The sequence below is a fragment of the Alosa alosa genome, chromosome 9, assembly GCF_017589495.1.
Source record: "Alosa alosa isolate M-15738 ecotype Scorff River chromosome 9, AALO_Geno_1.1, whole genome shotgun sequence".
NCBI lineage: Eukaryota > Metazoa > Chordata > Actinopteri > Clupeiformes > Clupeidae > Alosa > Alosa alosa.
The window spans coordinates 1019849-1035669 of record NC_063197.1 but is presented as its reverse complement, the minus strand read 5'-3'; the positions used below and the strand labels follow the sequence as shown (position 1 = coordinate 1035669).

At 41.6% G+C, this 15821-nt stretch overlaps 1 protein-coding gene and 1 long non-coding RNA gene across 9 annotated transcripts in view; both read left to right on the top strand.

Annotated features, from left to right (window-relative positions):
* The window catches only part of LOC125300873 (Fc receptor-like protein 5), a 141823-nt gene that overhangs the window by 23998 nt on the left and 102004 nt on the right, over positions 1 to 15821 (top strand). The window lies entirely within an intron of this gene.
* Positions 10172 to 10800, top strand: LOC125300874. Its single transcript, XR_007194623.1, has 2 exons — positions 10172 to 10600; positions 10734 to 10800. It is a non-coding gene; the product is annotated as an uncharacterized LOC125300874 (long non-coding RNA).

Below are 15821 nucleotides of genomic sequence, written 5' to 3'. Positions count from 1 at the left end.
GGCTTCTTCTTCTTCTTCTTTTTCTAACGCAATTAATGCAGCTTCAACCGCTTAACGTAGAAACTTCATCACGTAGATCTTACTTAGGACACCCGGGCTTTGTATTTTTCATCTTTGTAACTTTTATACTTTTTGAACTATTAATTAAAAACTACTCTAAATTTCCCCATAGACTTAACATTGGCTGATGACATCACAATAGAGCCGTTAAGCCATTAGAATCCTATGGCAGGTGTTCGGGGCACCTGGATCAACTGCCAGTCTCAGGCTTTAAGCATACAAACTGGCCCTATTAAGACTACACATCCTGTTCAACTGCTTCCTCTGCCAAAAAACTGTTTCAAAATAAAAGTCCTCACTACAATATTTCACTGTTAAACAATTTAACCCTTTAAACTACTGAACTTTTTAACTGTTCAGCCATTGTAACTGTTACTTGTCATCAACTATGACTCCTACCCACTGTAGCTAGTTGCATGGTTAGCATGTTAGCATTGCTAACATTGTTAGTATTTTTAGCAAAACTGCTAAAAATGATTAGCTAAGTAACATGGTTAGTATAGTTAGCATGTTAGTTAGCATTTTTAGCAAAACTGCTAAAAATGATTAGCTAAGTTAGCTAAGTAACATGGTTAGCATAGTTAGCATGCTAGTTAGCATAGTTAGCATAATTACTAAAAATGATTAGCTAGGTTAGCTAGGTCACATGGTTAGCATAGTTAACATGTTAACATGCTAATTAGCATAGTTAGCATAACTACTAAAAATGATTAGCTAGGTTAACTAAGTCACATGGTTAGCATTTTAGCATGCTAGTTAGCATAGTTATTATTTTTGACAAAACTATTAGTAAACATTAGCTAAGTTAGCTAAGTAACATGGTTAGCATAGTTAGCATAACTACTAAAAATTAATAGCTAAGTTAGTTAAGTCACATGGTTAGCATGTTAGCATTCTTAATATTTTAGCATAACTGCTGTCACTCCCCGATGTGAGTCGCGCATGCGTCACTTTGCTACTTTGCGACTACCTGTGCTGTTAGACACAGAATAATGACATTAGCCTACACAGCAGTAATATATTATTTAACGTAAGGCATCACATTTTCACGGCATGATCTCTAATGTCAGTTCTAGATTAGAGGCTTTAGTAGCCTGCTAGCGAGAGACTTCTGTGATATCAATAAAAATTGACCTACATAACGAAGTTTGTTCACTGCTGGCAAGTAAGTAAGCAATCAAGCACAACAAAGGCTGTCACTTGAATGGCGTTTGCTAAAACATTTTTGAAACAGAAAAGTGAATTATTTTATGGATTTCAGTCGGATCCCTTGGCGTTATGCCGTAAAACCTATCAATCTGAGCATGCGTGACTCACATCGGGGAGTGACGCTGCTATAAATTATTAATTTTAAACTACTAGAAAACATTAGCTAAATTAACTAAGTTAAGTAACTTGGTTAGCATTATTATCTTTGTTAACATAGTTAGCATAACTTCTAGCAAACATTAGAGCCATTCCAACTGTCAGTTATCGTCAACTATCTACCTAAATAATTTAACCATTTAAACTATCCACCTATTTAACTGTTCAGTCATTCCAACTATATTAAACCTCATCTACCTAGCAACCAATATAGTTTGTTTTTACTCTGTATGATATTTTACATCATATTTTTGCATAATTCACCTTTGTTATTAAGTGTGGTTCTACACACCGTTTATATTAAACACAGCACTTTGTTCTGTCTGTAGTTACTTCATGTAAGTATAACTGTTCAGGGATCGTGGTCCCTTTAAATGTTATGAATGTGTGATGACGTGTAGCCCCATGCCTGTTTTGTTGCTGGACAGCGCCATTTTAGTTTTCAGTGTTTTTCCCATGAAAATAAAAGACACACGCATTTGGTGCTCAACGTGAGAAATTGTCTCTTGCGATTTACTGCAATTTCCACACTGGTGACCTCGACGTTAGTCTGCTGGACGTATCCAGAGACACGACACGACCATGACCGCGAACGCTGTTACCCTCAAACTCCCCGAATTCTGGGAATCGTCGGCGTTGGCATGGTTTGCTCAGACTGAAGCGCAGTTCACGTTGCGTGAGATCACCGCGGATACAACAAAGTACTACTACGTTGTGTCGGCTCTCGGAAATTCAACAGCATCCAGAGTAGTGAGTCTTCTTAAAAACCCTCCGGCAACTGAGAAGTATATAGCACTCAAAGCCCACCTTTTGAAACTTTTGAACTGTCAGACGCTGAGAGAGCCAGCAGGCTTTTCTCCCTTCAAGGACTGCGTGACAGCATACCATCTGAGCTCATGGACCGTATGCTGGATCTCTTGGGTGAGCACAGACCCGATTTTCTTTTTATCCAACTTTTTCTGCGTCAGCTGCCTTCCCAAGTCAGGGCTGCACTAGCCAACACCACAATCACTGACAGTCGGAGGCTGACTGAAGAGGCTGACAAATTCTTCCTGGCAAGTCAGGGACATTGTGTGGCCGCGCTTTTTCCCGCACACATCGCTCCTGTGACGCTGCACTCATCGCTGCAACCACTTCTCGTCGGCAGCAGTCTTCTGGCCCCCAACAGTCTTCAGGCTTGTGTTTTTATCATGCCAAGTTTGGACCCAAGGCTAACAAATGTCGTTTCGCCCGTGCAGTTTCGGGTGGTCGGAAATGCCAGGGCCGGCGCTCAGTAGTGGCCATGAGCCGCCGGGCGTAGGCAGGCTGCTTTTCATCTGTGACAGCATCTCCGGACGACGTTTCCGCAATGCGACAACGGGAGCACAGAGGAGGCGCCCTGCCTGCATCCCGTTTGGACATGGTGACTGACAGCCACGGCCCCCTATGGAAGCTGCCAATGGTAGCCCCATCCGCACATATGTAACGAGGTACGTTGAATTGTGTTTCGGAGGACAGCGGTTTGGCTGGGACTTTGTTACAGCAAAGGTTGCCGTTCCCCTACTCGGAGCCGATTTTCTGTGTGCACATGGACTGTTGGTAGATGTTAAGAACCGCCGTTTGATTGACGCCGTCACATTTTGTTCTTATACGTGCACGCTCAGCGGGACTGACTCCATACGACTGTCTAGCATGCTATCAGCCTCAGATGACTTCCACCGTCTACTTGCCGAGTTCCCAGCGCTCACTCAGCCCACTTTCTCTGCATCCGCTGTGAAGCATGGGTGGACCATCTCTCCACTACTGGTCCACCCGTCTACGCTCGCGCTCGGCGCCTCGACCCGGCCAAGCTTGCCGTTGCAAAGGCTGAATTTGCAAACATGGAACGCCTGGGTATAGTCCGTCGATCCGACAGCCCGTGGGCATCACCCCTCCACATCGTCCCCAAACCGGGCGGCGGCTGGCGCCCGTGTGGCGACTACCGGCGGCTTAATGAGGCAACAACACCTGACCGATACCCAGTCCCGAACATACAGGATTTTTCAGCTCACCTGGCAGATAAGGTGATTTTTTCCAAGGTGGACCTCGTCCGGGGATATCATCAGGTGCCGGTGCACCCACTGGACATTCCCAAAACAGCCGTGATCACGCCGTTTGGTCTTTTTGAGTTCCTGCGCATGCCATTCGGCCTTAAAAACGCCGCCCAATCTTTTCAACGCCTCATGGACTCTGTTTTGCGGGACCTACCTTTTCTTTTTGTGTACCTGGATGACATCCTCGTAGTGAGCACGTCCAAGTCTCAACACCTGGCGCACCTCCGAACACTTTTTGAGCGACTTAGCCAACACGGGTTAATTGTCAACCCCGCCAAGTGCCAGTTTGGTCTCTCCACCGTTGATTTCCTGGGACACAGAGTCACTAAGGACGGTGCAGTCCCTCACCCATCAAAGGTGGAGGCAGTAACAAAGTTCCCACGCCCGCTCACTGTCAAATCCCTGCAGGAGTTCCTCGGCATGGTGAATTTTTACCACCGCTTCATCCCTCGAGCTGCTCAGCTTATGCGGCCCTTGCACGAGGCCTTAAAAAGGTAAGCCCAAGCACCTTGTGGACTGGTCAGTGAGCAGGGACAAGGCTTTTGCTGCCACTAAGGCAGCCCTGGCGAATGCCACCATGCTGGCGCGATCCTTCTTCAACAGCCTCCATCGCCATCACCTCGGGACGCCTCGGACTACGCTTGTCGGTGCTGTCTCGAGAGCAGTGGGTGGGCGCGGGCCTGGCAGCCGCTGGCTTTCTTTAGCCGTCAGCTGCGTCCCAGCCGGCGTAAGTACAGCACTTTTCGACCGAAGCTGCTTGGTCTCTACCCGCCATCAGACATTTTCGTTCCCTGCTGGAAGGTCGACACTTCACTGCTTTTGTGGACCACAAGCCACTGACTTTTGCCATGGCCAAGGTGGCTGAGCCGTGGTCCGCCCGCCAGCAACGCCATCTGTCCTACATTTCACTACAGACTTGCAACATGTTGCTGGTAAGAACAAATACGTGGCGGACTGCCTGTCACGGGCTGTGGCGGGGGCAGTCCATCTTTGCTTTGATTACCACCGCATGTCAGCAGATCAGACCACAGACCCGGACGTGCAACTCCTGAGGACCTCAACTACAGGGCTGCAGATCGAGGACGTGGTTTTTGGAGATGCTGGCACCACCCTCCTGTGTGACGTCTCCACAGGCAGTCCTCGGCCAATCGTTCCCACAGGATGGAGACGACAAGTTTTTGATGCCATCCATGGTCTCTCCCACCCAGGTTCGAAAGCGTCACAGAGACTGGTTGCAGCAAAGTTTGTCTGGCACGGCCTCAAGAAGGACGTTAGGGACTGGACTAACACCTGTGTTAAGTGCCAACGGGCCAAAGTACACCGTCACACTAAAGCCCCGCTAGAGTTGTTCCCTGTTCCAGAGAGACGTTTTGACCATGTGAATGTAGATCTGGTCGGCCCTCTGCCATCTTCTCACGGTTTCACATACCTGTTAACCATGGTTGACAGGACCACCCGCTGGCCTGAGGCTGTGCCACTGACGTCTGTGGCGACTGTTGAGATGACACGGGCATTTATCGGAACCTGGGTTGCTCATTTCGGCACCCCTTCGGATATATCCTCTGACCGAGGCGCGCAGTTCACGTCTGAGCTGTGGAATGCTGTCACACAGAGCCTCGGGGTGAAACTCCACCGCACGACTGCATATCACCCGCAGGCTAACGGACTCTGTGAACGTTTTCATAGGTCAATGAAGGCTGCCCTGCGTGCCAGCCTCAAAGACAGCAACTGGGTCGACAAACTCCTGTGGGTGATGCTGGGCATCAGGACCGCGCCAAAGGAGGACTTACAGTCCTCATCTGCCGAACTTGTTTATGGACAGCCGCTGCGGGTCCCAGGGGATTTTGTCCCTAGCACCACGGTTCCTTGGTCTGCTACTCTCCAACTCTATTGGACAATGCGAGGCTTTTCGCACCTGTCCCTACTTCCCGTCACGGCCTCCCTCAGTCGCACATTCCCACTGGGCTTCAGACGGCTGATTATGTTTTCATTCGCCGTGATGCCCACAGAGGACCGCTACGCCCGCCCTACGAGGGCCCATTCCGTGTTTTGGAGGCAGGAGACAAACATTTTGTGGTGGACATGGGCGGCAAACCGGAGCGACTCTCCATTGACCGCCTCAAACCGGCTCACTTGGATGTGGCCAGGCCCGTTGACCTGGCCCAGCCCCCACGACGCGGACGGCCTCCAGCTCTGCCCCCCCCCCCCCCTCCTCTCTCCCCAAGCCTCCCACACGCCATGCCCCACACCCGTGTCATGACGGGACACCTGCCGCAGTTGGGTCTCATCGACCTCGGTACAGCACAGCCGTTGTGGACGGTTAATACATACCACCCCGTTGACTGTTGATTGTACTTCTGCTATGGTGAATTCTGGGGGGACGTGTGTAGTGAATGTGACCGGCATAATTCATCTTTGTTATTAAGTGTGGTTCTACACACCGTTTATATTAAACACAGCACTTTGTTCTGTCTGTAGTTACTTAATGTAAGTATAACTGTTCAGGGATCGTGGTCCCTTTAAATGTTATGAATGTGTGATGATGTGTAGCCCCATGCCTGTTTTGTTGCTGGACAGCGCCATTTTAGTTTTCAGTGTTTTTCCTATGAAAATAAACGACACACGCATTTGGTGCTCAACGTGAGAAATTGTCTCTTGCGACTTACTGCAATTTCCACACACTCCTACAAAGGTCTTGTAACGGACAATTGTACAATGACATTTTTACATTTGTGAACTTTATACTTTTTGAGATATTTACGATAAAAGAACAATAAATTCCCATTGACTTAACATTGACCGCCTTGGCGGCAACTTTTAGCATTATGACGTGACCTGCAGCTGAAAGCAATTATCAACAGCTGAACGCGAGCTGCCACTGGAGCTGTGAATCTTCTGAACGTCTTCGCCTGCTGTACCATGGTTACTTTATTTGCTTGAGGCACATTTCTCTAATTACAGACAAGGTAAGTGTTTCGGTTTTTGGTATTTGAGTCATTTATGTCATCAAACATTATGTAACGTTAGCGTTATATGTATTAAATGATGGGTCACAAATAACTAAACTAACGTTAGGTAACGTTAACATTAGTGAAATAGTTGACGTTAGCACCTTGCTACGTTGATATAAGGAAACCCACTGTTAATCAACGTTAATATGTCGTCAACTTTACAGTGACCTATTAGCTGTAGGTTTCGATAGCTAACGACAATCAAACGTAACGTTACATTTGTTCATTAGGCCTACTAACCAGCAGCGTTTTAACTAGAACGTTAACATAAACCAGAGAAGTAACGTTAGGCCTACAGATACTAGGTTCTGGTTCTATTCAACATCAGGTCACTTTCCCCAGGTGTATAGAATCAAGCACCTAGAATTATGAATGCAGATTGCGTGGTGCTTGATTATAGCCTAGTGCTAGGCTGTGTGAAGGGTCCTGATGAAACCCACCCAAGTTAGCTACTTGTTGATGGTCATAACGTTATAGCTTCTACCGTTCACATTTTAGTTAAAGTTAACAAATATATGCTCCTGTTTTTATTTTAACAAATGTTTAATGTTGTACACCGCTTGTTTGTGTATCAAATAGGCCAGGCTACGTGTCATTCTACGCTCCTGATTCTTACTAGAAGCTAGCCTAAGTAAACACTATCACGGTATACTATAGTTCGTCTATTGATGGGTTTCATCAGGTCCCTTTCTACAGGTGTATACAATCAAGCACCTAGATTATGAATGCATTGGTGCTTTATTAATACTCCTGTGGAAAGGGACCTTATAAAAGCCATGAATAGGCAACTGTTAGGAAATGGACAATACGACTAAAGTCTTGTTAAAACACACAACAGAAGTTGAGCTAACTTATAATGTTTGTGTTGTCAACATAGGCTACAATGTTTACTTGGCCTACTCATTTCTGCATTGTTCTGGTCTATAAATTAAAGTGTAGCCTGGCACGTGAATCAAACTTTTCAGTTGTAGTATATTGTAATCTGTAGGAAAAAATGTGGCTGACAGACCTAGCAAGCTGTTTAAGTTATAGCAGTTGGTTATCAAGATAGTTAGTATCAGAATGATCTGTCCTTACTTATATGATTATCAACAGCAACAACAGACCCTTTGCCTGCAAAGTTTTCTAAGCTGTTTACGTTTTATATTTAAAAAAAATATGATTAGCTATCACCTATACTAAAACTGAAAACAATAAAACACAGAATTCTGCTTTGTTTGCAATTTAATATTATAGGCTAGTATTTAACTACCAGTAGCTAGATGGTGCAACAATTGTATTGTAGGCCTACTCTACCTTTTTTAATTGTCCTAGAATTGTTGAGAGAATTGTTTAAAAAGCTTAAACTGTTTACCATGTTAGTCGTTAGGTTATAATGTGTCAGCCTAATGTAATGTAACAACTTCACTTAAATACCTTAGTTGTATTGAACAATTGTACAATTGCAGACATTCCTTGTTTTGGTATAACTGTTAAACTTTTGCTTTTGCCTTTTAGGTTCCAGACCAGACCAGACCAGTAGTGATGACCGTGTATGACATTACGTGTGTGCCTGTCTGTGTGCACAACTGTCAACCATACATCTCTGACAATGTTGCTAGCAACATACCTATTAACATACATTTTTACAAACATGTGACCATATCTGTGCACATACCATTTAACCATACTGAGACTTATCTGAGATCTACACTGAGACATTCTGAGAACTATATTGTTGTGTGAGGACTATACTCACTAACTATATGGAACATGTATACCTGTGAAATCATATTTGTCAACCATTCATACCTTTGAATCATACCTGTGCTGTAACATCTGTGGAAAATAGCTGTGCTGTTAGACCTCTTTTTTTAGACCTGAGCTGTGCTGTGTGAAAAATAAGATTCTAACCTAAGTTCTGTCTAAAACTGATCATCTGAAGGGCTGACTCTTTTATTCTTCAGTGTATATATCACCATCAAATTTGACCTAATACCATTAACTGAGGCATTATCAAGTTTATATATATACACACACAACTGTGATCTGTGATTTTTACTTCAAGCTTACATTGGTAAGTGTTCATTAGTGTATACGGAGTATCATTCTGCTGTATTAAAACAAAGAATGTTGATCAATATTGAATTGACCATTTATTTTTACTGACTGTCATATACTCTAAGCTAACATCTAACCAAGTAAGTGTTTTTCAAGAATACTGTAAGACTGTGTAATCTGAATAATCATACTGTAAGTAATATAATGTTATACACAGCAGCTTTTTTGCATTTACATGCAATGGTAATTCCCTGGAATTGCATTTTCTAGTTACTCTCTGTTATTACATTTAAAATGTACTGTCTGAGAAGCGATAATTTGCATACCAAACAGTGTTTTTCACCTTTTCTGGCAGTTGGATGACATCTAAGCCCTATTTTTGTTTATGGAAGGTGTGATGGCGTTGCGGTGACGGAACGTACAGGAGACAGTGTCGTTTTAATAAGGGCAGCAATTTATTTACCTTGGCAGCAGGTAACATGCCAGTCAGGAGAAATCCGGAAAAACAAAAGAAAAAACAAAACTCCAAACAATACTTTTAAATCAAATCACTAAACTTTCAACTATGTATCAAAATGACCTTAAAATATCGCGGGAGTCTTAGCCTGCAGACAGATCTTAGGCTTGTTCGACTTCGGCTGAGTCTGTCTTGGTCTGGCTTTCTACGTGTTTCAGCTCGTGCAGCTCGTGGAAGGCAACTGCAAGATCTGTCTGCAGGCTAAGACTCCCGCGATATTTTAAGGCCATGTGACATGGTGTCACGGTGGTAAGTCCCTCCGCGGCTGACAGAAGTCGGACAGAATTTCTAACCAGCACGCATTGTGTCCATCCCAGTATGCATTGTGTTCAACCCAGCATGCATCACATCAAGTCAGATCTGCACAGATCTGCCGCAAGTCGAACTCGCCTATTGCAGATGCCTTCCACGAGCTGCACGAGCTGAAACACGCCCTCATGACGTCAGTTCAAAGACGTGATAGGGCCATTTGGGAGGAATGTCCTCATGACGATTATGACGGGAGGCTCATGCTGCTTCCTTATGTTGGAATATGCGAAAAAATAAACAGAAATCAAAGGGATACCTTCTTATATGTGATTTCTGCAACAATGGTAGGCTAGCCTACTGAAAACATTTGGATATTCTGTTATTTTCTGCTGTTGGCTAAATAGATAGACACACATATAGGGGAAACACTTGATATTGAATTTATGTGCTACAATGCAGGCCTGTTAACTATGACAACAGTGGTTTATTTAAACATCATAAGAATTTATTTCGTCAGTCATCATGCTCATTTTAATGAGTAAGAATGAAAGTTCTGCTGTGTTTATTGCATTCTCAAGATATCTCCCCGATGATGTCTACCATGAAGTCACGCCAGGCAGACTGTAGCCTTTCTGTCCGGGATGAGCTGCCCTCTGTTGTAGCTCCTCCCGGCTAGCCTCTGAAGATCCCGTTTACGTAGTAAGCCAGACCAAGTCAGACTCAGCCGAAGTCGAACAAGCCTAATGTTTCCAACGTTGCAGCGCTGTCGTCATCAGTTTAGCTCGCCTCTGGCCCACCTATATCAGATACGATTTGATTGGTTCCACGGGATACAAGGGGAAAAAGTAACGTGCATCATTGCTCATTGCCAGAGTGTCTTGCAGAGACAATTCCATTGTGCTCTTGCGAGAACTCTGGATTTCCAGGGTACTCTCAACCATATTCCCACCAGAGAATTTAACTCTCTAACCTAAACCAATGCACAGTTCAACAAACAATCAATCAAATTAATATACATTCTCTATATCAAGATCTATGACTACATTCAATACAATAAGACAGTTCCATAGGTTCCATCGCAAGGCAATCATCTGACATTACTTCATAACAAAATACATAGCATAAATTACAGAAAGCCCCAACACCCCTCTCGTCCCGTAAACTTGACCTCCGCTCGTCCCTATGGCTCGTCCACGACGTCACACTCCACAAACTTAAAAGGGTCTTTTCGTCTTTCCGTCTGGTCTTTGAGTGCGCCACAGACCAGGAAGTAAACATGCAACTCGGTGAGTTATGCTATTGTCTGTTATTATGAAGTGTTTGCTAAATGTCAATGTTTCATCAACCTTCAGTTGGCCACCCTGAAAGTGAGGCTCTTACCTACAGTAATATCGTTACGTTTGCGTTTGTGTTTTACAGTTGCCGTTACAACCATGCTGGATGCCGTTCGTGTTTGTGTGTGTAAATAAAGTGCGTTTCTAAATCACGTTGTCCGTTCTGTGTGTTTTCAGAGACATTCACACCAGTGGCCTGGTGGAGGTCATTTTGTAGGGCTCTGACAGGGCTCCTACTTTTTGTTGTTGCACAAAGGAGCAGATACTGGTCCTACTGCAGGAGTTGGACTACCTGTGCAACCTTTGTAGGCTCCAGGTACTGGCTTATGCTACCAGTAGTGACACTGACCCTAGCCAAATGTGAAACTAGTGAAAACCATTCCTGTTTTTACAGACCTATCCCCCTTCTTCCTTTCTTGTTAAAGTTTTTGGAGAAAGTGGTCTTCCAGCAAGTCTATGACACTATATCAACAACCTGCTATGCAGTTGGTTTTCAAGAGTCATTCTACTGAAACTGCTTTTCTGTCGATGACTGAAGCATCCTTGCGTATCACGTAGACTACACCACTGCTGTTAACCATGACATTCTCCTTTCTACACTATCTGAACTGGAATTTCTAGGAAAGCCCTTGACCGATTTAAATCCTACCTTAAAGGGCATTCTTTCAGCATGTCTTGGCATGGACAGTCACATGACCTCACCACAGGTGTGCCTCAGGGATCAGTATTACACTACTTTTCTCTATTTACACCACTTCCTTGGGTCACTGCTATGTGAATGATACTCAACTTTACCTGTCTTTACTCTTCCATTCCCCATCGGATTTCTGCATGCCTTAAGGATTTTTCAGTCTGGATGAAAGATCAGCATCTTCAGCTTAATCTCTCAAAAATTGAGCTTTTGGTGTTTCCAGCTAAAACAGCTATTCCCCAACAAATCCACCACCACGTAGCACCCAAGGACTGGGCGTTGAGCGCACTACCCAGTGTCCTAAAACCCCAGAGTGCTGGTTCACTGACTAGCATGAGTACGAATGTGTCGGGAGGGAGCTAAACTCATAAGGTATTACATATTTAAATTAGCTTCATTGTCTTAAGACATTATTTTGTAGATGCTAGGACACGTATAACCATTTTATGGGATGCAAAATGTTAAACTATAATAAAACAAAATGTATCTTTTCACACAATCACTATATGCCTTAACACTCTGAGGTCCCAAACCTTTCAGACAGTTTGAGGCAGTCTGCTACACCTTAACATTTTCAAGTATTTCATCTAACTAAAACCATCTATGCAAAAGTGGCACATATTTTTATATTCTACAAAACATCTACAATAATAACGTTAGAGTAAAGTGAATGTAATGAAATTAGTTTTTGGGTCAGTGACAGATAAGGGTTGGTAAGATGAGAAAATTAAAAATATGGGTAACACTCCATAATAAGGTGCCATAATAAATAGCAAACTAGTAATTACTTAACCCTTTGCTAATGATTGTTAATTGTTACTAAAATATATATTTGGCACAAGTTAATAGTTTTTTCATCATTAATTAAATATTAGTTGTTTGCATAAAATCTGTATGTTAATGTTTTAACAAATCTATTAACTAATATTGTATTAATATTTGTTAATAGTTAACTAAATGTCTTGGCACTAATTAACAGTCATTTTTTACATCATTTAAATGTTAAATGTTTATTTACAAACTATATGCTAATATAAAAGTTAATACATTTTATTATTTATCTAGCTTTTCTGATTAGCTTTGTGGATAATTTATGGAATTTATGGTTTATGGCTTTATGGTCTTGTGGGGTGTATAAGGCACCCTACTGCCAGTGGTTGGTTGTGTGAGAGTTTGTGCACCTCTTCCACTTCATCCTTATTGGATACCTTTGTGGTTGGCTGTCCTGTAATTGGTGACCCTCTGGCTAGTGTTGTAAGTAGTGTACTATTTGCCTTTGGAAGTACTATTTGGTTGCTGCTTGGTGAATTTGCTTGGTGAATTGGGTGAAATTCAGTAGAGGGGGGTTTAACAGAGTTAGAAATGTAGTTTAGTGTTTGTATGGGATTTTCGCCGTAATTAAGCAGCCTTATTGAGATTGGTGTTTTAGAGCCCCCTTTGGAGAAACGGTATACTGCAGCTCTGCTGCGTTTTGTCCGTGTTGCCATAGCTGATCAGAAGCGGTATGCTTTGCATTGGGTAGGTTGACTGTATGAAGCTCTCCCCACTTTGTTTCGATATACCACCTGTATTATATTACTTTACATGTATTGTTAGGATTTGGGTGCAATTCTAGCAACATTTATTAATGTTTTCATTATGACCACGAGTAGAGTCTAACGTGACTAGCTGTAAACTCCGCTAGCAACTTTTCATGCATTCAGTGTAGTTAGTGTGCATGGAAAGTGCAATTCAGTCTAGCAGGAAATTAATGTACATTTAGTTTAGCATTATGTTTATGCATTACCTCCATATGGTCTATGTCTCAGTGTTTAGTGAGTCTCAGAATATTAATAAACTGTCGTTCTGTGCACCTGAACATTCCATGATCCATGTTGCATGTCTCGATTGCTAGTAGGGCTAGCAATAATGCATGTAATATAGCCCATTCAACTACTTCTTTTTATTTTGCTTGTGCAGATGTTTTATGTATGTCAGTGCCTGAAGACATGTTTTGTTTTAACTTTTCCTAAAGTAATAAATGTGATAAATCAGTTTTGGTCTCATTCCCTTCACCGTTTGACTAATAGTTATATATTACTAATATATTAATAAAGCTTAACCAACTTTATTATAAGGGTCCCTCATACTGATGGTTATATATTACTAATATATTAATTAAGCTTAACCAACTTTATTATAAGGGGCCCCACACTGATAGCTATATACTACTAATATATTAATTAAGCTTAACCAACTTTATTATAAGGGTCCCCCATACTGATAGTTATATATTACTAATATATTAATTAAGCTTAACCAACTTTATTATAAGGGGCCCCTAACGCTTATAGCTATATACAACTAATATATTAATTGCTTAACCAACTTTATTCAACCAACTTTATTATAAGGGGCCCCACACTGATAGCTATATACTACTAATATATTAATTAAGCTTAACCAACTTTATTATAAGGGGCCCCACACTGATAGCTATATACTACTAATATATTAATTAAAAGCAACCAACTTTATTATAAGGGTCCCTCATACTGATGGTTATATATTACTAATATATTAATTAAGCTTAACCAACTTTATTATAAGGGGCCCCACACTGATAGCTATATACTACTAATATATTAATTAAGCAACCAACTTTATTATAAGGGGCCCCACACTGATAGCTATATACTACTAATATATTAATTAAGCTTAACCAACTTTATTATATGGGGCCCCACGCTTATAGCTATATACAACTAATATATTAATTGCTTAACCAACTTTATTTGCAGCTTATAGCTATATACAGCTAATATGTGAAATTAAGCAACCAACTTTATTATAAGGGGCCCCACACTGATAGCTATATACTACTAATATATTAATTAAGCTTAACCAACTTTATTATAAGGGGCCCCACACTGATAGCTATATACTACTAATATATTAATTAAGCTTAACCAACTTTATTATAAGGGGCCCCACACTGATAGCTATATACTACTAATATATTAATTAAGCAACCAACTTTATTATAAGGGGCCCCACACTGATAGCTATATACTACTAATATATTAATTAAGCTTAACCAACTTTATTATAAGGGGCCCCACACTGATAGCTATATACTACTAATATATTAATTAAGCAACCAACTTTATTATAAGGGGCCCCACACTGATAGCTATATACTACTAATATATTAATTAAGCTTAACCAACTTTATTATAAGGGGCCCCACACTGATAGCTATATACTACTAATATATTAATTAAGCTTAACCAACTTTATTATAAGGGGCCCCACACTGATAGCTATATACTACTAATATATTAATTAAGCTTAACCAACTTTATTATAAGGGGCCCCACACTGATAGCTATATAACTAATATTTAATTAATGATGAAAAGCGATTAACTTGTGCCAAATAGATATGTTAGTAACAATTAACAAATATTAACAAAGGGTTAGGTAATTACTAGTTTGCTATTTATTATGGCACCTTATTATGGAGTGTTACCAAAATATGTTTAAACCTTTAAAACAAAACATGCCTGAGGTTTGCTAAAGTGTATACTTTGTATTTCTGTTGTATTCATATTATTTAATATGACGTGTATGCTATTTCGCGATGCAGAACCTGGCGCAAAGAGTATTATTATTCTGACGCAAAGTTTTTCCCTATCTTACACTTCAATTTTATTAAATAATGCGCCCAGGGGTGTGGCAATTACCGACATAAGGTGTGGTCTGGCACATGATCTAAAAATCGCTATCTTATACCATCTAAAAAGCATTATGCCACTGACCAAGAAAAGCCTGGTCTATAGCGAAAGGTGCATATGAAACACAGCTGAAGACACACTGTCACGAGATGTAAGCAGCAATTCCTCTGCAGAATAAATGTCCTTTATTCTTAATGTTATTTATTCATTCGAACATTATAGTGGGAAGTTTTGCTTTTTTCAGGCTATGTGTTTTTCTGGTAACCCATTGTCAGTCAATATTGAAAGTAATTAACTGTGTATAACTGTTTTGTCATTGACTATGACACCACAGTGAAGTTAGTTTCACTTTGCCTATATGTTTAATTAATAGACAAGTGCAGATGTGTGTAGCCTATACTCTACTCGGTTTTAGTAAAAAATGGCTTAGTGGAATACCTGTTCCATACGGTCTTGCGTACAAGCAGATTCCTTCAAATACACTGCTGACTATCAAAATACTGATGCGCTGTTTGAAGTCGCCCTGCTTGCTGTTAAAGGGAATGACAGATGTCCTCATCATTGGTTTAAAGGATGTTAAGCCCAAAACACACCCATGACATTATTGCTGAAACATAAGAGCCACCTTTTTGCGCCAGGCACCTGACGTTTGATAACAAAACCACCCCGAATGTGGACTGGACAAACCCCTAAATGTATTTACGCTATTTGCTAGTGACCATGCATTTTATATTGCTAAATTAGGGCCCAACGTGTGTGTGAGAGAG